The sequence below is a fragment of the Dasypus novemcinctus genome, chromosome 2 (genome assembly GCF_030445035.2).
Source record: "Dasypus novemcinctus isolate mDasNov1 chromosome 2, mDasNov1.1.hap2, whole genome shotgun sequence".
In the NCBI taxonomy this organism is placed as follows: Eukaryota; Metazoa; Chordata; class Mammalia; order Cingulata; family Dasypodidae; genus Dasypus; species Dasypus novemcinctus.
In genome coordinates, this window is record NC_080674.1 from 61,496,459 (window position 1) to 61,519,941 (window position 23,483).

The 23,483-nt window shown below is 40.5% G+C and overlaps 1 protein-coding gene and 1 pseudogene across 2 annotated transcripts in view; one reads left to right on the forward strand and one right to left on the reverse strand.

Annotated features, from left to right (window-relative positions):
• The window catches only part of LOC101415260 (WW domain-binding protein 11-like), a 37,073-nt pseudogene extending 33,547 nt beyond the window's left edge, over positions 1–3,526 (forward strand).
• Positions 1–19,013, reverse strand: part of ELOVL7 (ELOVL fatty acid elongase 7) — a 102,346-nt gene extending 83,333 nt beyond the window's left edge. Inside the window, exon 1 of one of the 2 annotated variants that reach the window (XM_004458845.2) lies at positions 18,857–19,013. The gene's annotated coding sequence lies outside the window, so the exon portion shown is untranslated. The remainder of the gene's footprint in view (positions 1–18,856) is intronic. The other variant, XM_004458846.2, reaches the window with a different exon arrangement.
• Positions 19,014–23,483: the final 4,470 nt, after the last annotated feature.

Consider the following 23,483-nt stretch of genomic DNA (forward strand, 5'->3'; position numbering starts at 1 on the left):
GCACGTGGGGCTCCCCCACGCGGGGGACACCCTTGCGTGGCACGGCACTCCTTGCACGCATCAGCGCTGCGCATGGACCAGCTCCACACGGGTCAAGGAGGCCTGGGGTTTGAACCGCGGACCTCCCATATGGTAGACGGACGCCCTAACCACTGGGCCAAAGTCCGTTTCCCTAAGTATTTCTTCTTAGCACATTTCCAGGTGGTAAATTCAAGAAAGTGGCCATGAAAGCAGGTAGGTGGTTACAGTGTTATCTCTAGAGATGATGAAAGTTGAATCAGACAAGAAACTTAATAAGGCTATTGCAAAATCAGAAAGGATTTTGAAATCTCCCAGAGTAATAGCAGGTGTGGAGATGATATGGGTTGAGTCAGATGCCAAAGTTCACAATACATGTGAGCTTGAAGCAGAGAATGACAGACAAAGAGGATTTAAAAGGGCAAAGGGGGAAGTTTCAAGATGGCAGTGGCAGAGGGACTGACCAAGGAGCCGAGGTGAAGACCCCTATGAAATAGAAGAGGCCAGCAATCGCCCATACCCCACTTCTAGCCGTCCTGGGAACTCAGCAGAAGTGTGTGTATGTAAGTGTGTGTGTGTGTGTAATGAACAAGTAAACAATACAGATTTTAAATATGGGATGGAGAGCTGTATCATCCGCCAAAAGTGGAAAAATTATGAACCACATCAGACCAGGCCTGAAAGAATGCTGGAAAAGAGAATTAAAGAAGAACAAAAAGCCTATGATGTTTAGTTAGCCCTGTCTGAAAATCTCGACTGAAGGAAAGTAATCTGTTCTGAGGCTTGTGGGTTTTGCCCTATGATGGTAAAGAGGTCCAGGCTTCATAAGGGATTAAATGGAACAGACTCCAAGGGGAATTGTTGCTTCCCAGTGATGCCAGACAAGACCAGCATGGTTCTGCCTCTGCTGCCAATTGCTAATAACTTACCATCTTTCTAAAATGGAGGATCATTTAAGAGCTCCTTTGTCCCTCATTTTCAGAAGTAGACAAGGAATAAGATTGTCTCAGAAAATCTTTGGCAATTATAAGGGTATAACTAAGAACACCCCAAACTAGGCGAGCTGGGGGGCAGTCTTTGGTTCAGGCAGGACCATGGTGATTGTAATTTGAGATTAACTAACATGACTGTTCTCTGCTGGGGGAAGTGTTAGAAACAAATGTTCTGTCTGGAAAAACTTTTGAGTGAGTGGATTACCTACAAAGTTGTCAGTGTGTTTGGATTTCAATTTTGAAGCACAAATACAGTTTAACTTGACTAATAAAAAAAAATTAAGAAAGAACAACAAAAGAACAGCACATGATGATACAAGCTGCAGTTTTGAAGTTAAAGGATCCCAAGCAGATTATCCAGGAGATGGAGAAACTGGATAGAGTTTAACCCATGCAACAGTCACTGTTAAATGAGAAGGTGCTAAAACACAAACCTAATAAACTGCATGAAATCTGAATGTATTCTACAACTCTATGAGAAAGAGAATCCAGATATTTACAAAGAATTAAGAAAGTTAGAAGCAGAATATGAACAGAAGAGGGCTCAACTTAGTCAATACTTTGACGCTGTCAAGAATGCTCGGCATATGCAAGTTGACAATATTCCTTTGCTAGATATGCCTCATGCTCCTTCCAACATCTTCATCTAGGACATTCCACTTCCTGGTGCCTAGCTACCTTCCATCCCTAAGAAGATGTCAGTCTATGGACTTCCAACTCAGGCAGTTTCTCCACTTCCTCTTCTCGGACATGGTGTTCCATATTTGCCCCCTGGCAGGAAACTTCCTAGTCCTTGCCCAGTCCAACTCCTCCTCAAGTCTTGAAGATTATGGCCACAAGGTGGGCTTTGTTCTAGATCTTTTTCCTCATAGGCGAGATGAAGATATGTTATATAGCCCTGAATTTGCTCAGTGAGGTCATGACGATGATGTTTGCAACACCAGTGAGGATGACGGCTATCCTGAGGACATGGATCAGGGTAGGAATGATGATAGTACTGATGACAGTGACACTGACAGATCAGATGGAGAAAGTAAGGGGGATGAATTTGTGCCCCATGATGACAGACAACAATGAAGGAAAAAACCAGGTCTGGGTGTACAATTTGCAGACATGCCTGGAAAATCAAGGAAGGAAAGAAGAACATGAAGGAACTGACTCCTTTTCATGCAATGGAGCTTTGGTTTTTTTTGTTTTTTTTTTTTTTATTTTGTTTTTAAGATTTTATTTATTTATTTCCCCTCAGCCCCGGTTGTCTGTTCACTGTGTCTATTTGCTGCATCTTCTTTGTCTGCTTCTGTTGTTGTCAGCGGCACGGGAATCTTTGTTTCTTTTTGTTGCGTCATCTTGTTGTGTCAGCTCTCCGTATGTGCGGTGCCATTCCTGTGCAGGCTGCACTTTCTTTCACGCTGGGTGACGATCCTTATGGGTGCACTCCTTGCAGGGTACACTCCTTGCTCGTGGGGCTCCCCTACGTGGGGGACACCCCTGTGTGGCATGGCACTCCTTGCACGCATCAGCACTGCGCATGGGCCAGCTCCACACGGGTCAAGAGGCCCAGGGTTTGAACCGCAGACCTCCCACGTGGTAGACGGACACCCTAACCACTGGGCCAAGTCCACCCCCCTTTTCAAGTAATTATGCTTTGAATGTCAGGAAATCCCAGAGGAGGGATGAGAAGTAGTGGAATTTTCAGAGAATGATGATGAAGATGATCTGATGATTCTATAGCAGAAAACAATCACAAGAACAGCATAAAGAAGAACCTCCTTCTGATGACACATCCACAGCTTCTTCACAGTAGCTGGCTCCTCCACAGTCTGTTCCTCCTTCTCAGATACAAGTACCTCCCATACTAGACCCCTTCTCTTGGACCATAACCTGCACCACCTTTACGGCCACCTGGACCACCTACGGGCTTTCTTCCTAGGCCACCAGGCCAATCCCCTGGCCGTCCCCCAGGTCTACCTCCAGGTCTGCCTCTTGGCCCTCCTCCTCAGGGACCTGTACCCAAGGCTACTGCCCTCTCCACTTCCAGATATCCCTCCCCCTTATCCTGGTATGATGTGCCCACTTTTGGTGCCTCTACTTGGACCTACCCCACCTGGGCTTTTCCCACCAGCTCCCTTGCCAAACCCAGGTGTTTTAAGTGCCCCACTCAATTTAATTCAGCAATCCAAGGTAGATGATACTAGTGCAGTCACCATTAAGAAGAAAGCCACAGATGACCAATCCCGAGACAGAGATTACCGATTTGTGCCCAATACACTGAGGGTACATGGGGAGAAAAAAGGGGCTACTGCTACTCCCCAAGAAAATTAGAGGATGATCCTGCTGTGCCTCTTGCCAATGCAGCCCCCAAATCTGATCCTTCTCTTCCTGTCTCAGTGCAAACTAAGGATGATATATATGAAGCTTTCATGAAAAAGGCTACTGTGTCAGCCTTTGATGCCATTACAGGCTTCTGTTCACGTCAGTGGTTCATGGAGAAAGAGTCTCTTATTAAGGATAGGTGAAAGGCTACTTCCACTCTCAGGGTATTTTCTAATTTCAGTGCAAAGAATATCCTAAAGTTGAGCCTTGGTCAGAATTTACTGCATATAAGAGAGGGTATTTCATCAGAATAAATTCATTATTGAAGCAGCGCTGCTAACATCCATTCCCTTTCATATCACCATTTCCATCCTATTTTTTTCTCCTTGAATTCTTTTGAAACATGTGACCAGGGGGATCTTAGTTACCTACTTATTTTCACTCTCCTCTCTTGTGTGCTGTAGGCACTGCAGCAGAAATATCTGAGGAAATGGTTTATTTCACCCCATTCTGGCTTTTGTGTTTGAGCTATTTTAAATATTTTCTTGTAAATATTTTGTAATATTTTACTAGTAGTGAAATGGATCACAATGATATCTCCTAATACAAAGCAGGGTTCATGGGAAGAAAATGTATGGTTCTTTGATTAAAATTATTTCCCACTGACCTAAACTTTGGGTGTTTCATGGAAAAAAATAAACATTCTATACAAAAAAAAAGGCAAAGGGTGCGACATTTTAAAAAGGGCGGTTTTGTTTTATTTTCCTATGAAAGTGAAAAAGTAACAGTTTGATTTGAAGGTGGCAATGGGTAGATTAGGGAATTCTAGCCAGGCCACTCAGACATGTAGTACCTCTGAATATGGGAGAAAGCCTCTATTTCTCTCATCCCTATATTAAATCTATCAGCAAATTGTGTTGGCTGTATCTTCTAAGTATATTCTAGAATCCAACCCCTTCTCACCCTGCTGGTTGGTCCAAGCCACCATCCTTTCTTATCTGGGTTATTTCAAGTGCCCCTCAGCTAATTTCCCTGCCCTCACCCTTTGCCTCTCTTCAGTGTATTCTTCATACAGTACCAAAATGCTCCTTTAAAAAAATAATCCAAATCATGTACCTTCTCTGCTTAAAATGGACCAATATTTTCCCACCTCACAGTAAAGGTCAAAGTTTTAATAATGGGCTACAAGGCCTTACTTGGTCTGGGCCCTGACCACCTCTCTCTCTCTGACCTTTCCTCCTTTTTGCCCCTTCTCTTACTTAGCTTCAGCCAGACTGTTCCCCTTGCTGTTCCCACAACTGGGAATTCTCTTCTTTCAGGTATCTACCATGCCACACTCTTCCATACCCTTACCTTGCTTTTTCTCAACAGCATTTTTTACTATTTTATATATATATATAGCTACTATTTGATGTTTATTTGCTTACTCCAACCTCCCTGACCCCTACACTACCCTAGAACATAAGCTGCTTGGAGGCAGGGCTCTTTTTCCATTTCATGCATTGCTGCCTCTCTAGCACCTGAGTGAGTGCCTGGCAGGAGGCAGACACTAAAATACTTGTTGAATGAAAGAATGGATGAACCTGCTCAAGGTGGCCACATGATAAGTGGAATATGGGGACAGCATGGAGGGAAAAAACCATGATCCAGGGATACTTGGAGGGTGCTGGGGCTAAGGGTATAATGGAGCAGGGATTTTAATAGATAAAAGATGGAGTGAAAGGGGGGACAGGGGGGGTCAATAATAGGAGGAGGCAAAAGAGGCTCAAGCACCAGATAAGGGGCTTCTATTTAAGAATTAAAAGAGAGAATGGCTTCAAATTCCTTGCCTTTGCTATAATCAAGAATTGGACGTAATAGATTGATTCCAGGTGGCAAAAGGAAACTAGGAGTCCCTCCAGAGGTGGAGGAGCAAGCCATGTGGATTTCACTATGAAGGAAAAAAGTCATATGAGTGTTTCCAGTTACAAATTTGAACAGGCAGAAAGTGTTACAACACACATACACATAAGATACATAGATACTTCCACAAAAGGGAGGGGAGAAAAAAAAAGTAACTGATCCTCAAAGAGAAGTGTGATTAGAAAAGTAGCCAATAATTACATTACATGAATTTATCCTCCTTTCCACTTCTGGGTACAATTCATTTATTCAGCTTCATCTAGGAATGCAGTGTTGTATAGAAGAGAATATTTCAGAAAATTGAAATGTTTATCCTTAGGTATAATCGCTTTTAAGAAGTGTTTCTAATAGAAAAATGTAAAATACATTTTGAAAGATTTCAATGGTCTTATACATTGAACTCTTCTGGATGATTCGGAGATATTATTATATTAAGAACAAAAGTATCACAGCATCACAGCAGTGCCCTCTGGAGCGTTCAATGATGTCTATGGCTATGGACCTTTGCTCTACACTAAATAGTTCCAAATGCCAGGCATACTGAATATTTGTGTTTAATAGATTTCCTGCCTCCCCCCATCAGCTTGTTAGGCACTCCACTTCTTGTACTTTGTTACCAACTGTCCTGTTTCCAGAGAATCTCATTCATTCTAATTTGCTGTCCATAATCTGCTATCTAATCTGTTATTAGGTAACCAGTGAGTGATGTTGGAATATTTTAAACAAGACTAAATGGATTGTGATTTAAAACCAGAACATCTCCCTATAGGTCTAATACACATTTACTCAATGGCGTGTGGGACATTTTCTCTGCTCAGGGACCATTTCTCTGCCTTCTAAGTGGTTTTCAGGATTTTGTATACTGAAACTTCATGATAAATGGTCTCTGGGCTGGTAGAGTGCTCCTGTATCTACACTACCTCTTCAATGCAGTTCTACTAAAATGATTATTACTATCTCAATCCTCTTTAACAAAGCAAAAACTAACAACTTTAGGGCCACAGAGGATGTGCATTCATTCCATGTCTGAAAAGACACAGCTAATTGAGAACAAAATTTATAATTCGGTTATTTTAACCAAAGAAAACATTTTCCCAGGGAAAGTATAGTTACCTCCTTGGCTAGGAGACAAACTGATTTCATCCACAATGTATGTAAGATACAATATATTTGCAATAAATATTAGTGTTGCTAAAGTATCATTTCTTATACATTTTAAATTTAAATAATTTTGCTCTGAAGGATGCCAGAAATAACAACTTAGAAAGACTCACATTTCCTCTCCCCATCTGGATAAGATAAATGTAGTTTAATTCAATAATGCCACAGTGTCTCTGGGTGTGTGCCCCAAAGCCCTTCTATAGCCCTTCAAAAACAGCAACAATAATTCAACATCAACAAACAGAAATCCCAGATAATGCAAGAGTAAAACAATGACTGCCCCATAAAAGTAGTCAGGGTGAATATTTACAAATGTCTTTTTTCTAGGTAAACAAAGAAAGACATTTTCTTTCTAGTTGATTTTAGTCTAGATGAGGGGTTCTAAACCTTTTTTGTTCCACGGACCCTTTTGTCAATCAGGTGACAATCATGTACCCCTTACTAAGTCCACACTACACTCTGTATTACTTAATAAATATATCACAGCCACACCAACAGGTCCCCATAAGAATAATGTTTTTTTTTTAATTTCAATTCAAGCTCACAGAACCCTGGTTAAGAACTCCTGGTCTAGATATTCCAATAACTTCCATGAATATTCCTCCCGACTGGGGAGAGGGGGGCAGTGCGGGGCAGGTGTGGGAGGTGGGAGGAAAACTCTTAGTTGTTGTAGCTTTATCCACTATCATAAGTTTTAACCATCTGACCTGTAAAATATCTCAACAATTTCTAAACCTTAAAATGTCCCATTGTAAAGGAATTGCCCAGAAGAGGCCACCTTTATTAAAAGTCTCAAATTCTACAAATGAACATTTAATTTGTTCACTCGACCTGCAATGATTAATTAACAAGGAATAGAAATAAAGGAATTCCCAGAATCTCAACTAAAATACTGCCCTGACCCAGTTTCCCAAAGAGAAATTGTGACTCCTCAATCCACCCATGTTTCCAGGTCCCCAACCTGGTAGCAACCGCATTTTGGCCTCCTAGACTTCCCTCACATGCAGACCCTGCCCTGCCTGACCTTTCTCCAACTTCCTCATTCCTCATTCCTCATTCCTCTCTGTAAATATAGGCACACCTCTGTCTAAGCTCTGCTGGACCAAGAGGAAATCCTCCCCTGCTTCTCATCCCTGGCTTCCTGGCCACCAAATGGCACAGCCAGAAATTCGAATTACCCAGCACAAAGTAACAGGTCCTTTCTTTTTTTCAGGACTCTCTAGTAATTTGCAACGAAGTTTCAAACTAGGCTAGAATTCCTGACCCTGGGCTTCTCCAACTGCACTCCTTTCTCTCCTTTCCCTCAGCTTTCACTGTGATTCCTTACAGACTTAGTCTCTCAGACAACTAAAAGTTCTTGCTATTCCCTGAATCCCATTACACCCTCCCAATAATTCTAATAAAAATAATTTATTCAGAGACTTTGAGGCTTTTACATCTTTTTCTCCAGAAGTTATTATATACCTTTGAGCATGAAAATCATTTCTCCTGCTACTGAAATGGACCCTTAGAATAAAGAGAATTGCTCTGCTTTATTAATTTAACAAAATACATGCCTAACATCTCATTTTTATTCCACTTCAGGATTTTATAGCTTTAGGAAATTATATAACATGTATCACAGTCTGGACTGTTGTGGGAACATTTCAAACTGCTGTCTTTTTATATGCCAAGTTCATACTTTCCCCCCAATTTCAAAAATGCATAAGAGATTTTTAAAAATTCATTTTGGTATAGATGAACACTGCATTTTAAATTTTAACACTGAGAATAAGGAAATCATAAAATTATTAAAATACAAGCTGTCAGATTGCTCAATAATATGTTAATATTTATCCTCACAAAATAGCACAGCTAAATAAATTTCTTCTATTGCTTTTATCGTTTCTTGTGACTGTTTTTAGAGTTTAAGTAGACTGCATATCATCTCTTAGCTAAAAATCTCTACACTACTGCTCTATTAGTTGTAATCTGCTTGATGTTTCTTTTTATTTTCATGCTGACTGAATATATTTGATTATATTAATGAATTATTTTTACTTTTTAGGTGTGACAATGTATGGTTCTTTTTTTAAAAGTTGTCTTTTGGTGATAAACTGAAATATTTATAGATGAAATAAGATTGGTTAAACACATTATTCTCTTTTTAGTAAATGTTGGGAAGTTTATGTACTATGAATTTTTAAAAAGGAAGAAATAAAATTTCCTTGTTGAAAATGCTTATATTAAAAAGTTAACAAAGACCAAAAAAGAAGGAAGGTCCAACAATGAGCCCTTGATACTAATGACTATGCTTGTAAGCCTGTGCACCTGAAATAAGAACAAGGCCTAGAGCTGCAGGGTGCCTAAGAGTTACCTCCTGAGAGCCTCCATGTTGCTCAAATGTGGCCAGTCTTGAAGCCAAACTCAGCATGTAAATGTGTTGTCTTCCCTGCAGTGTGGGACATGACTCCCAGGGATGAGCCTCTCTGGCGCCGAGGGATTACTACCAAGTACGAGCTGATGATGTAACTAGAAAATGACCTTGAATAAAAGGGTCAACTCGGACCAGCAGAATATCTCAGTCTACACATAATACCAGGAGTTAAAAATGCTTTCTGAACTGAATCAAAGCGGGAAATGGAAAGGACAAATGAGTTTATATGGCTATGAAAAAAAGAGCCAGGAGGTTATCAGAGGGGTTGCCCTTATGCACACCTCAGCAGAGTCCCAGAGACAGATAAAAGTAGATGCAACCCCAGGTACTGGTTCTCCTGAGGGTTGCAGAGACCCACAGGTTCTATGGTCATGGCAGATGGAGTTCAGTGCCATGTCAGATGTGATCTTTGTCCACAAGCCTCTCCTGTTACTTTTACCAGAACTGTAGTTGGTGCTGGGGTTCAATGTATACCCAGGGGACATGAATCTCTGGACTGACCATGTGATAGCCAGGCCCAGAGCCTCAAAAGACTTGCAGCTACTACCCTCTGGTTTATTGGACTTACCCCACTCAGCTAACATGGAGGTGAAGAAGGTCAACCACCACACCAGGTAGCCAAGAGTGCCTACAACTAAAAGCAGGAGAATTGCATCCAGCATCCATGTGGAATCTAAGCCCCCTCTTGATATTAGATGTGGAGTGAACATGGCCATTCTAGGGTCCACAGGATGGAGGAATAGAGTATGGATTAGAGTGGACTTACTGATATTCTATTCATGAACTATTGTAATTAGTAATCGAAGGAAATGTGGCATTGGTGTGGAGAAAGTGGCCATGGTGGCTGCTGGGGGTAGGGAATGGGAGGAGAAGAGATGTGATGTGGGGGTATTTTCGGGGGTTGGAGTTGTCCTGGGTGGTGCTGCAGGGAGTTACCAGACATTGTATGTCCTCCCCGGGCCCACTGGGTGGACTGCAGGAGAGTGTGGGCTATGGTGTGGACCATTGACCATGAGGTGCAGCGGTGCTCAGAGATGTATTCACCAAATGCAATGAATGTCTCATGATGATGGAGGAAGCTGTTGTTATGTGGGGAGGAATGGGGTGAGGGGGTGGGGGTATATGGGGACTTCATATTTTTTTAATGTAACATTAAAAAAAATAAAGACAAAAAAAGGTTAAAAACACAACTTCAGCAATACCTTTTTTTAAAGTGCCTTAATAAGAGGCTATAAAGCAATTTACTAAAATGTTGGCAATGGTGAGTTCTGATTAGGGGGATTATGGGTGACTTTTGCTTTCTTTTTTATGTTTTCCATATTCCAAAAGTCAGTCTATAGCATTGTTATAATGAAAAAAAATCTTATTTTTCTGATTACATGGAAGGATGAAATCCTATGTCAAGCACAGAAAATCTGTCTATAACATAAAGATTTATACCTTTTTCTGCATTTACCATGAAAAATATTAATGAAGAACATAGACACCAAAGCCCAGGTGTCCACACAACTACCTGTATTCTGACAGCAGGATATAACGAGTGAGTTTTGACTATCAGGGAAATATGTGCTAGAGTAGATAACTCCGGAATGATGAAAAGGCTGATAGAATCTCGTGTCATTTTGGTAAGGCAATCTGACTGACAAGCACAGTTGAGTGCTCATAACGAACCCTCTCAGGGAAGACGGTCCAGAAGGATCAGGTGTTTCTGGAAATGTGATATACAATATCTCACACTATTTTCATTTTAAGATTGGCTTGTGCAGGACTCTTCCCTAGCTACTGATATGTAGATTCATTTTGGTTTTCTTTGGGTTTTCTTTTTTGATGGGAGGGAGATAGAAAAAAGGTAAGAGTTTTTCTCCATCCTTGAATGAGAGGAAACAATTACCGAGTTTGATTCTTTCACCCCCAACATCCCTCTCTCACCCTCACCCTCCCCTGCCCTCAGTGGCAGGTAGCCTCTTCATTAACACACCTGTATTAGTGTCTTATTTCCCCACGCCCCAGCTGGTATCCCCAGGAACTCCTTCCAAATTTAACTGCTTACACACAAGGAGGGAGGAAGGAAAGAAGGAAAGAAGGAGAAAAAAAGAATATTTGAAATTCAGATTAAAAACACTAAGTTATAAATACTAGTGACAGTATGGACATTGGGGTTCAGACTGACCTGGGTCTGATTCCCAGTGCTGTTTCACTAACCATGTAACTTTGGGCAAGTTATGTAACTTCTCTACACCTCAGTTTCCTACTCTGTCAAATGAGAACAATACCATCTTCCTCATAGGTTTCGGTGAAGATTAAATGAGTATATAGACAATTTAGCACAATTCCTGGCATATAGCAAGTACCTAATAAATGCTACCATAAAAGTGTACTTTCATTTTTCTTCTTTCATAAATCTGATCTTTTTTCTATTAACTTACTTTAATGATTCAGAAAAGAATTACTATACTTATAACATCACTATTTGAATGTAGAATAAATTATGCCTTGTCAATTCAGCTTGTCAGCTTAATCACACTAAGAAATTAATCAACTTTAAAAGACTGTAGTTACGTATTTTTTCTTTTAATTTTTATGCAAGTCACTTAAGGCAGGTAGAAGTCAACTCTACCTGCTTGCCTTAAATGACTTGCATAAAAATGTTTTAAGGTAAAGTAAATATTTATGGTGTGTACATACATTTTTCTCACTATAAAGAACTTCCTTTACATATTGGTTCACATTGTTAAATTTAAATGTCATCTGGATATTAAAGCCCAATTTAAAATAAGAAGTGGGCCTTGCTTACAAACCACTAGCATGGTATACTAAGCAAAGAAGCCGCAGCAGAAGAAAACTACCTGCACTCTGCTGTATTACATTCCCAATGGTTATGTTTCATTTTATCTTTTAAAATGTCGGTGTGTATAGTAACTCCAGAGACAAGGATTCTGACTAATTACTACACGACAGCATAAACTATTACAGTCATAAAAATAGCAGCATTGACTTTGACTAGCTCTGGTCAGTAAATCAAAAGTGAGAAATAAAAAATGTATGTATACACCATACACATTTACTTTACCTTAAAACATATAAATATGCATCAATTTCCCACTTTCTGAAGCAGTTCCAATATTTTCCTTGGGAAAGAATTTGTCCCCAATATTTTTCTTGTATAAAGCATACCAAGAATTTATTTTCTATCTACAATTTCCAGTTGCAATCTTCTAAGTGGATCAAAACTAAAAAAGCAAAAACAGCTAAACAAACTGGTCAAACCATATCAGGGGAAGTGGATGTGGCTCAAGCAGGAGGTCCCAGGTTCAGTTCCCAGTGCCCCCTAAAAAAAGATGAGCAGACCACAACAGAGACACAGAGAGCAGACAGTGAGCGCAAACAATGGGGGGAGGGAAGAGAAATAAATAAATCAAACAAATCTTTAAAAAAAAATTAGGATATCCTTGCACGTTTTTACAATTTTCTCTCCAAATTTTTACAGTACTCCTGCCCACTTTTTAGTGATTCACTTTTATGGAATCATTCCAAAGAATTCAACCTTCTTTTCACAGAAATTATATACTCTTCCCTTTTGCACTATTTCATAGGTTTACATGCTTAAATTATCTAACCACAGTTACAAGTATAACAACCAACAAATTTGCAATAAACAATAGACTGCTGTTGAGCCAATAACCCAGTGACTGGGGCAGGGAATAGGCTATGAGCAGCCAGTGTTTGTCATCTCTGGGCATCACCAGTACACTTTACAGGAGAAGTGAGGAGCACAAGTTTAATGGGCCAGCTGGTTAGGGGTCAATAGCACTTCTCTTGTATTAGGATGAACCATATGTACTTGTCAACATCCACTTGTTGTTTACCTGCACAATGACTGCATATCTTCAACCTAATATTTTTTTAACTTAAAAAAAGATTGACATATTTAATGTTAACAATTATATTTATTGCCCACCTTTTTTTCCCCTGTAAAATGCATGCTGGTTCAGTTTATCATTCATACATGAACATCCATAAACAATAACTATATAAATTGTGAACTTACAAAATAAGCATGCATATCATCTCACATTTTATTATTAAAATTCCAGTTCACCTTTGCCCAGGAGCTCACCCTAATTATAACTTCGACATCACCTACTCTACACATTTTCCAGTGATAGATATTTATGCACACTGAAGTGGGCAATAAAGAATACTTTTTTGCTCTCCATTGCAGGCTACTGCAGGTCTCAAAAGCTGAAGTCCTGAATCTCTTAAGGCAGCATTTAAAAAAATAATTTTGGAAACTTCAAAATAGTCTTTCAGCAGTCAGTGTTATAAAAAAAGTCAAGAGAGTCAAGCTGTTTGTCATTTCTACTTATTTCTTTTTGTTTGGTGGGGAGTGGATCAAAAAGTTTAGGTTTTGTTTCAAAGAAACTTTCCCAAGGAATGGTGATTCATTTTTATGACATATTACCATTGACAAACACTATTTTTCTATATTTCATGACAGTGAATTCAAGGTAATGTATGTATATGCATTGTGCTGAAATACAGTGTAAGCATTTGGACACAGGTTAATTTGCGTTGTGCTGAAATACAGTGTATACATTTGGACACAGGTTAATTTATGTTCTTGTTCTTATATGAAAGGAACCAGCATTTTGGTTTCAAGAACAAATATTTTAAAAATCATTAATCCAATTGTCTTTGATTTGAGTATGGGCTAATTATTAAGGAACCATTCAGCAACAAGTCTTAAACATTTAAATACCCTGTAAAACTGCAATTAATGAAGGGACTGCTTATCCTAAGAACTATCCAACCAATAACCCTAGATGCCAAGTTCAGGGCAAAATACCAATAATCTTTGCACCATGCAGTATCCATAAATAAAGCTGAGGGAGGGGAAATAAGAATTATATGAATAACATTAAACAAAGAGTGTATATAGAACTGGGAAATTTTTTCATTAAATTTGTTACTTATTCCATTTTGATAAAATGCTTGTAAGGAAAATAACCACCTAAGGCAGAAGACTAGTTATATTTTTTCTGCTCAGATCTTAAGAGCAAAAGAATCAATACCAATCAACTTCCCTGGTTTAAACTTATTTGTCTTAAAACATGCTATTTTTAACATAAACATCTATGTTATGCCTTTAAAATTCAAAGCAGAAAGTGAAATCATATAGAAAGCTAGAAACTTTAACACAACTAGGCAGATGTATGCTTGTAGTTTTTGGTATCCAAAACCTTTTGTCCACACATTGCAAGGATGCCCTTTTTGTAGGCACAGCTCTGACAGTAGTAAGAATCTGTTTGGTGCACAAAACTTTTACAAAGTTTGCAAGTGAAGAACTTATTCTTTCCATGAGTCAAATCTTGCTTTTTCTGAAGTCAACACTTTATTTTCATTCAGCTTTCTTCTACCCCTTTCTGTGGTATTCTTGCTCTGTTTTTCCAAGTATCTGAAGTGATGACAATACCAAGTTTCTTCTGAGCGGTGACTACCAGGGCTTTTCTTTTTGGAGTAATAAAAATGCTCTATTATTTATTGCAGTAATGAATGCACAACTCTGTGATTATACCAAAAGCCATTGACTGTATACTTTAGATGGATTGCATAGCTCGTGAATATGTTTCAGTAAAACTAATTTAAGGGGGGCACTTGGCGGCAGTCTCCACACGGACTCGACTCTCCTCGCTTGCGCCTCGCTCGGCTTCCTCTGCAACCACGTCTGACAAACCCGGTATGGCTGAGATTGAGAAATTTGATAAGTCAAAATTGAAGAAGACAGAAACACAAGAGAAAAATCCACTGCCTTCCAAAGAAACAATCGAACAGGAGAAGCAAGCAGGCAAATCGTAATGAGGCGTGCGCCGCCAATACGCACTGTACATTCCACAAGCATTGCCTTCTTATGTTACTTCTTTCAACTGTTAACTTTGTAAGATGCAAAGAGGTTGGATTAAGTTTAAATGACTGTGCTGCCCCTTTTCACATCAAAGAATCAAAAACTACTGACAAGGAAGGTTACACCTGCCGCTCCCATCTGCCTGTCCAGCTGGCAGGGAAGGAAAAGAACTTGCATGTTGGTGAAGGATGACAGTGAAATCTAGAGTAAAAGCAAAAGCTGGTCCAAGGTGTCCTACAGGCTGTAAAATGCAATTTAATCAGAGTGCCATTTTTTTTGTCGTTCAAATTATTTTAATTATTGGAATGTATAATTGTTTAATATGCAAATTAAAAGTTTTAAAACCTAAAAGAAAAAAAAACTGATTTAAGGGAGTGAGTGTAGCTCAGTGGTTGAGCACCTGCTTTGCATATATAAGGTCCTAGGCTTGATACCTGGTACCTCCTTAAAAATAAAAAAAAAAGGAGATGAATTGGAAATTTCAATATTTCAGAAAACCAATCTTTAAAAATGCCCAATTTGCATTAGTTTTCAGCCTTTTCAGTCTGTGAATGGTCAAAATTTAATGGGTGATAGAAATATAAGGTATTTCTCTCTAAACATTTATTATGGCATGCTTTTATCCATGTTATGTATGTGTATTATTGAAATTCAAGGTTATTTCTCAATTTAACATGCTGCCATATTTACAAGAGATCAAATTATGTGTTCGGTAAAAGCATCCTTCCCTTTCCTAAAACTGTTATTTGTATCAGCATACCAAGAAGTATAAACTATTTTAAAAATTAGGAAACATCTTCCTCAGTTCAGTTAGAAATAATTTGAGAAGGCTCTTTTTTTATGAGCATTTCAATGTCTAATATAGTCCCAATTATGCAAAAATAATTTAACAATACTGTTCTTATTGAATTGTTACTTCATAGAAAGAAAAGGTCGGCCCAACAACCTGCCTATATTTTAAATTGCTTTTAGAAATAAGAAATAAGTATAAAGAACCATAAAAATGGCCGTATTTGCTTAACAAAGTAATTCCACTTCTGGAACATTTTCATATCACCTTCTAATCTATAAAATGATATACTTGCAAAGATATGTTTTAGTATAACTTGTTTGTAAATTATTGCTAATACACCTGTCCAATGATGGAAGATTAGCTAAGTAAATTATATTATAATTACTGGTAGAATATAATATAAACAATGGGTTCTGAAAATTAGGTAAAATGGAAATTGCCTACTGTATGGTATTCTAAAATGCAGAATACTAAAATTCCACATGAAGTATGATGTAGGAAATGTACACTGGGGAAAAAAGGGACACAAAGGTAAAATGGAAAAATACTCATTGTGGTATAATTGTGTTCAGTGGATCAGTTTACTACTCTCTTCTTGGCTCCCCAATCTCACCATTTTGGTACCATCTTCCATTTTTCTTTTCTCCACACCTCACACCTTCTGAAGCACAGCCAATTCTTTCTTGGCAGTGCCTCTTGGAATTAGTCCAGGCCCACATCACCTTACACAGAAATTTTGGGAAAAGTTTCCTATTTAGCCTGACTATAGCCTCATCCAAGTACTATAACCTACTGTCCAAATAAGACAGTCATTCTGCTAAAAATACCTTCTGTGTTAAGCTGTTCGTTTACGTTCATGCACTTTTAAATATATTTTTCAAATTTTTTCTGAACTTATTGTGGCTTCCAACTGAATCTGTTTTATTAAAATAAGCATAGGATTCATGATTAGATCCTCTCCCCATGTGATGTTTAGCCAGGATAACAGGGTTCCTATCTGCAGCAACAGAATTGGCACAGGATTTTCTCTCCTGTATCTACAAAACCTCCCACATTCCCAAGTCAACCAATGCAAACTCCTTATCATCTAAAACCTGGCTTAGAAATTTCAAAAAGTTTTCCACTATCATCAAACCCACTTGATCTCTGGAACCTTAATTCATATTGTATCATCTTCTACAAACATTTATTAAGCAACTACGAGTGGTAGGCCTGAAGATTTACTGTCTTAAATTGTATATAATCTTTTTGTGGAAAGCAAACACTTATCAGGGAAGATAACCAACGGCAGAAAATAGCAATGTGATAAGGGATAAATGAGTGTTCAGAGGTGAGGAGGAAGAAGGCTAGTGAAGAGAAGATTCAGGGGGAATGTGTGACACTATGACAACTAGAAGGAAGAGAATGTAAAAGTTGATCAAAAGAGATTTTATGATTGAGAACAGGGTAACATGAGATAGGACCACTGAGTTTTGAAACTTGGTGACTAGGATTACGGTGGGTTCCCTGACAGAAGTGATTTGGGGGAAAGAAGGGCAAGTCCAAATGGAATTCCATAATGTACACTGACAGATGCTACACCAAAACTGTAGAAGACACATGGAAACCACACAATAGGTAAGTAGAGATGATAGCTGAAGTAACAATGTACTATGAGACCTTTAAAAAAAAAAGAGTCTAAACTACGACAGTACATAGCGACCCAAGAAGGGAAAAGAGAAAAGAGGCACCTGGGATTGAGAGACTGGTCAATGATACTTAAAACAGCACAGGACTTCAGGAAAATAAGGACTAAGAAAGGAACTCTGGGTGAGGCAAGGTACACAGTGGTGAAGAGACCCAGCACTGGAGCCAGAGCCACTAGTTTGGAATCGCCTTTTGGCTACCCACTAGGGGTATGGCCTTAGGGAAGTTGTTTAATCTCTCTGGGCCTGTTTCCTCATCTGTCAAGTGAAGATTATATTATCTATCTCACAGGATCGCTGTGAGGATTAAAAGGGTTAATATGAGAATTTAGTGCCTGGCAGACAGGAAAGCACTAGATTAATGTCTGTCACTGGGGAAAACTTTTTTTTTTTTGAGTCCCAGTGACCTTGGGAAGACCAATTTCTGGCCAGTAGTAGGCACAGAAGCTACAAAGTAAGGAAATTAATAAGCGAGAGTGTGGTAAGAAGGAAGCAGCAGCCACAAAGTATCGAAGTATGGATGACTCTTTTCCAGTAGTTACGCAGGAAAAGCAAAGGGTGAAACAGAGCAACCTGAGGACTCAGGGTTAAGTGGAATGCTCTCCGAGGGGAAATCTCATAAGAGGGAGGAAAGCCAGTGGCAGGGAACTCCGCTCGCTAAAGCTGTTCTTAGCTGCTGTGGGCCTTGTTTTCCCAAACACACGCCGCGCTGGGCAAAGGTAGACACCGCATCTTTCTAGTCCGGGTTCCCCAGGGAGCCCGAAAGAGCGCTCGTCCCCCTCCCCCCGCATCCGGTAAGTTTGAATCAGAGCAGACCGAAAAGGGTTTGGGAAAAGGCCCATTTCCCAAGGAGCAATACGTTAGAAGAGAAAACAATAGGCTTTCCCATTTGCATCTCTGGCACAACCTGTTCTACAGCTGAGTACTCATCCCTCTTCTCCCCAGCCAGCAGCAGACACCCGAGCAGGATGCTGCTCAGGAAACCACGGAGACAGCGCCCCGCTCTAAGCGCACCGCTCCGAGTTCATTCCGGCCGCGAGGACACAAAAACGCCCAAAAGGGCAAGGAAGAAAGAAAGGGAAAAAAAAAAAAAAAAGGCTCGGGAATTCTGGGGGAGTGGCTAGCGTTGCTAGATCCTGGGATTGGGAAAGTGACCTCGGCGGCCAAGGTCGAGTACTTCCTTCGGTCTCCTTGTCCCACCCGGCGGGCACCTTCGCCTCTCCCGCCTGGAACAGGGCTTGCCGCGTCGCGCACGAGCGGCTCGGATCCCAGGAGCCGCCGGGGACCCGCCGTCCTGGCTCCGCCGCGCGCTCGCCGGGGCCCGGACCTGCCCCCCTGGGATGCGGCGGGCGGGCGTGGGGGCCGGGGTTAACCGAGAAGGCGCAGGTGAGCGCGGCGTCCCCGCGCTCCAGCGCAGAAGGGCCTTCGCCCTCCCCACGCCCGAGCGGTGGCAGAACATCCCAAGCGCCTCGCCAGAGCCCAGCGTGGGCCTGGCCGTTCTGCCCGAGTCGCCTCCACCCGACGCCACACACGCCGCGCGCCGCGCCCAAGTTCCCCCAGCCAGCCACTCCCCGGAGCCTTTCCCCATGGCGCTTCCCTCCCTCCCACCTTCTCTTTTCCTCAGCGCCCGGGAAAAGTTTGGCCCAGCTCGTCGTCAGGGAGCCCCCCACTCACCCCGCCTGGAAGCGGAGCCCAAGGCACCGGGCGCGCACCAGAAGAGAGGGCGGCGGCGGGCGGCGGCGCGAGCGCGAGCGCGAGCTGCTCACTGCGGCCTCTGCTGCCCGGGACGCCGACCGCGCCGCCTAAAAGGGGAGGAGGCAGATGGGGTGTCACCTGCCCGCTCTCCCACCCCGCCGCGTGACGAGGCACAGCACCGCCCCCTCCCCGCCGCCGCCGCCGCCGCCTCCAGGTACCTGCGCTGGGGCCGGGAGGGAGCGGCCGGCCTCGGGCTCGGGAGCGCTGGGGAGCCGTGGGAGGGGCGCAGGGCCTGGGCGCCCCCCCTGCGCCCCCTCCACCCCGCCTGCCCGGACTCTGCACCGGTTCCCCGCACGCGTGGTCCGCGGCCCACGACTGCTGGCTGCCTGGGGATACCGGTTTTGGAGTTCGTACTCATTACATTGCTTTCGGAGCAAAAATGCCGTCACCTGAGGTCCTCTCGAGGCTTAACATAGTGTGAAAACTATCGTCATGCACGACTCAGGAATGAGTGGTAGGAAAATCTGAAATTAGGAAAACCCCGACTGAGGGTAAGGTTGGCGGCGGAGAGGACAAAGAAGGGAGTTCCTCCCAAAGGATATTTGGATGGGTTAATTCGTGTCTAAAATGGAGGCCAGATCCCACGATGGTCCTGCAGGAACCTTTATTTTGCTAGAGGAACTGAGGTGTGAGATAAACTCCACCCCTACTTACCAAGGAATTGGAGAGTTGCTGCGAATATTGAGGGGTGGGGACAGCTTTTAGAGGAATGAAGAGCAAAATTGTACCTAATCGAATTTAACTTTATTCTTACTTAGTAACACAGTAACGGTTGTAGGAAACAGAGTCCCGCAAACTGAATTCTTATCTCTTGTTGCAGTGGATTGGGGGTGAATATTATTTTACATTTTAATTTACCTACCCTTATCTGGTTTTGATATTCTAAACCACTATTACGTTTTGGCATCATAACATCATAGTTAAAAGGCAAAACTAAGAACTGAAATTGAGTTATCTTTCAGAAAACTGAAAAACAACCTGAAGAGTTGTAGCCCTGACTGAAATATCTCACAAATGTGGCTTGTCTCTTCTGAGTCCTAAGCATGGAGTAAAGATAAAAGGGTCAAGATAAGTGGGTGGGGTTTAGAATAGAGAGAACAGTGAGTGGGCCAGAAAATATTCTCCTCTCAAATGGGATTTGCCTTCAATTCCTAATTCTGCATTTTGAACAGCAGGTTTCAATATTTCAGGTAAAACTTTGAGGAAAGCAAAAAGCATGAAAGCTCAATTTTGAGAGAATCTTGAAGTGAGAGAAACTAAAGATTTGAAATTTCTCCTTCGTTTTAGATAAACTTTCCATTAATAAAAAAAAAAAAAAAGTAGATTTGGGAAGACCTTTTGGGAATTGGAGACAATTGCTGAGTGCTATTTGCCTTTGAGTCTGTCACTATCTCCCTGTCTATAGATACTTATGGAACTTCCAACATGCAGGAGCTAAATAGAGTCATTCTTCAATAAATATTTATTGAGTGCTGCTATTTTCCAGGCCTTGAAGATTCAGGAGACAATGAAACAGTAAAATTTAAATCCCTATTCTCATGGAGTTTACATTCATTCTAGTTGGGGATGACAGAAAATAAATGAATACTCAAGAGAAATACGTAGTGTGTTGGGTTGTGATGAGTATTATGAAGGAAAATAAAGGGAAGGGAAGGGAAGGGAATAAGGGCTTTGTGAGGTGGTACTTTGCAATTTTTTAAAACAAATCAATTTTATTGATACATATTAATAAAGCATACAATTCATCCAAAGTGTACAATCAATGGTATTTGGTATAATCGCATATTTGTGCTTTCATCACTTCAATCATTATTAGAACTTTTTCAGTATTTCAATAATAATAAAACAGACAAGTAAGCAAACAAAATTCTTCACCTCTCAATATGTTTCCCCTGCTCTACATAGCTATTTCTTGCTATTCTTGCACAATAATTTATTAATTTATTAAGCAGTTTTATTGAGATATATTCACATACCATACAGTCTATCCAAAGTGTATAATTAATGACTTTTAGTATAATTACAATGTAGTGCATTCATCACTACAAAAAAAATTTAGAACAATTTCATTATTCCAAAAAGAAAGACTCCATACCCCTAAGCATTCTTTCCCCAGCCCTACATAATCACTAATCTAATTTCATATTTATAAATTGATTTATAATTATATTTTATATAAATGGAATCATACACTATGTAGTACTTTGTGCTGGTTTCTTTCACTTAGCATAATGGGTTTTCTTGTCTGATATTAACATTTTGTAGTATTAATATACGTTTGTTCAGCTTCAAAGAAATATGGTCTTACATAAGCAGTTTTATCCACACTCATATTTCACATGCAGTTTTATGCTATACAGTTCCATGTTATTTTTTTTTTAGCTTTCCTTTTAGTAATATATATGACCTTAAACTTTTCTCTTCAAATTATTTTCATACCTACTTAATAGTGCTGCTAGCTGCAAATATTATGTTGGGCTTTCACCTTTTCTATTCATTTCAAAAGATTAACACACTTCCTTTTCACCAATTCTGCACAAGTTAACCCTCAGCTTTCTATTCTCTAACTCATTCTATTTTCTAGTGATCATATTCAAATTATTAACTCCATGAGATTACACAATATATTTAGTTCATAGTAGTGCAATCATAAGTATTTGTCCACGTGTCTGGCTTGCTTCATTCAACATAATGTCCTCCAGTTTCATCCATCTTGTCATATGCTTTACGATTTCATTTCTTCTTATAGCTCCATAATATTCCATCATGTGTATACACCACAGTTTGTATATCCATTCATTGGTTGATGGACACCTGGGTTGTTTCCATCTTTTGGCAATCTTTAATAATGCTGCATGAACATCAATGTGCAGATGTCTATTCATGTCACTGCTCTCAGTTCCTGTATGTATGTACCCAGTAGTGGTATTGCCAGGTCACATGGGAAATCTAACTGAACTTCTTTAGGAACTGACAAATTATCCTTCACAGTGGCTTTACTATTCTACATTCCCACCAATAGTAAATAAGTGTTCCTATCTCTCCACACCCTCTCCTACACTTGCAGTTCTCTGTATTTTTAATAGTGGTGATTCTAATAGGTGTGAAATGATATCTCATTGTAGTTTTGGTTTGCATTCCCTAATGGCTAGTGATGTTGAACATTTTTCATGTGTTTTTCTGCTGTTTGTATTTCTTCTTTGGACAAATGTCTATTCAAATCTTTTGACCACTCTTTTTTTTGCTTGTTTGTTTTGTTTTGCTCATTGTTTTTGCTCATTGTCTGTTGTTTTGTTTTGTTTTTCTTTGGGAGGCACTAGGACCTCACGTGTGTGAGGCAGGCACATAACTGCTTCAACCACATCTGCTCCCTGCTTGTTTGCTTTTGCTCCTTGTCTGCTTCTTGTCTTTTGCTCATTGTCTGCTTGTTGTTGGTTTTGTTTGGCTCATTGTCTGCTACTTGTTTGTTTGTTTTTTTGGGGGGAGGCACTGGGAATCAAACCCGGGACCTCTCTTGTGGGAAGCAGGTGCTAAACTGCCTATGACACATCCACTTCCCTTTTGTTCATTTTTTAATTATGTCATTTGTCTTTTTATTATTGAATTGTAACATCACTTTATATATCTTGGATATTAAACCCTTAACAGACATATAATTTCCAAATATTTTCTTCCATTGAGTCAGCTGCCTTTTCATCCTTTTGACAAAGTCCTATGGGGTGCAAAAAAATGGAATTTTGAGAAGGTCACATTTATCTATTTTTTATTGTTGTTGCATGTGCTTTGGGTTTAAGTTCCACCACCTACCACAAGGTCTTTAGGATATTTCCCTACATTTTCTTCAAGTAGTTTTATGATCCTGGCTTTTATAGTTAAGTCTTTGATCTATTTTGAGTTGATTCTTATATAGGGAGTGAGATAGGGATCCTCATTCATTCTTTTGGTTATAGATATCCAGTTCTCCCAGCACCATTTGTTGAAGAGACTGTTTTGTCCCATCAACATGGACTGGGTAAGTTTCTCAAAGCCAATTGGGGGGATTGTGGGAAGACGGCATTGGATTTGGTAGGCAAGGCTCAGCTGTCTCACAAAAACAACAGAAAAAGAGCCAAAAGCTACCTGAGGGACCTGTTTTGGGGGTCAGCAGACCAGGACAGTGCTTCACAACTCCCAAGAGGGTGAAGGGCAGAAAGAAGAAGAACCTGAAATAACAAACCTCCCAGCAGCAGGGAAGGGCTCCCCTCCTCTATCCACAAGATATTGCAGCTGACTTATTGCAGCTTATTGCAGCTGACTGAGATGGGAGCAGATGTTTTCCTCCCTGTCAGCTGTTACATGGGAAATGGGAACAGAGTCAAGGGCTTTTCTTCAGTCAATTCTGACAATGGATCCTGCTTTGAATCTCAGATTGGCCAAACCAAAACAAAGGAAAACAGAGAAAGATACAACTCCCTGGAAAGGTGTACCAATGAGCACCATCTGCTGGCTGGTCTGGAAATTGCATGGACAAAAACTGCTCTTGGGTCTGTCCTCTAACTTCTGGGAG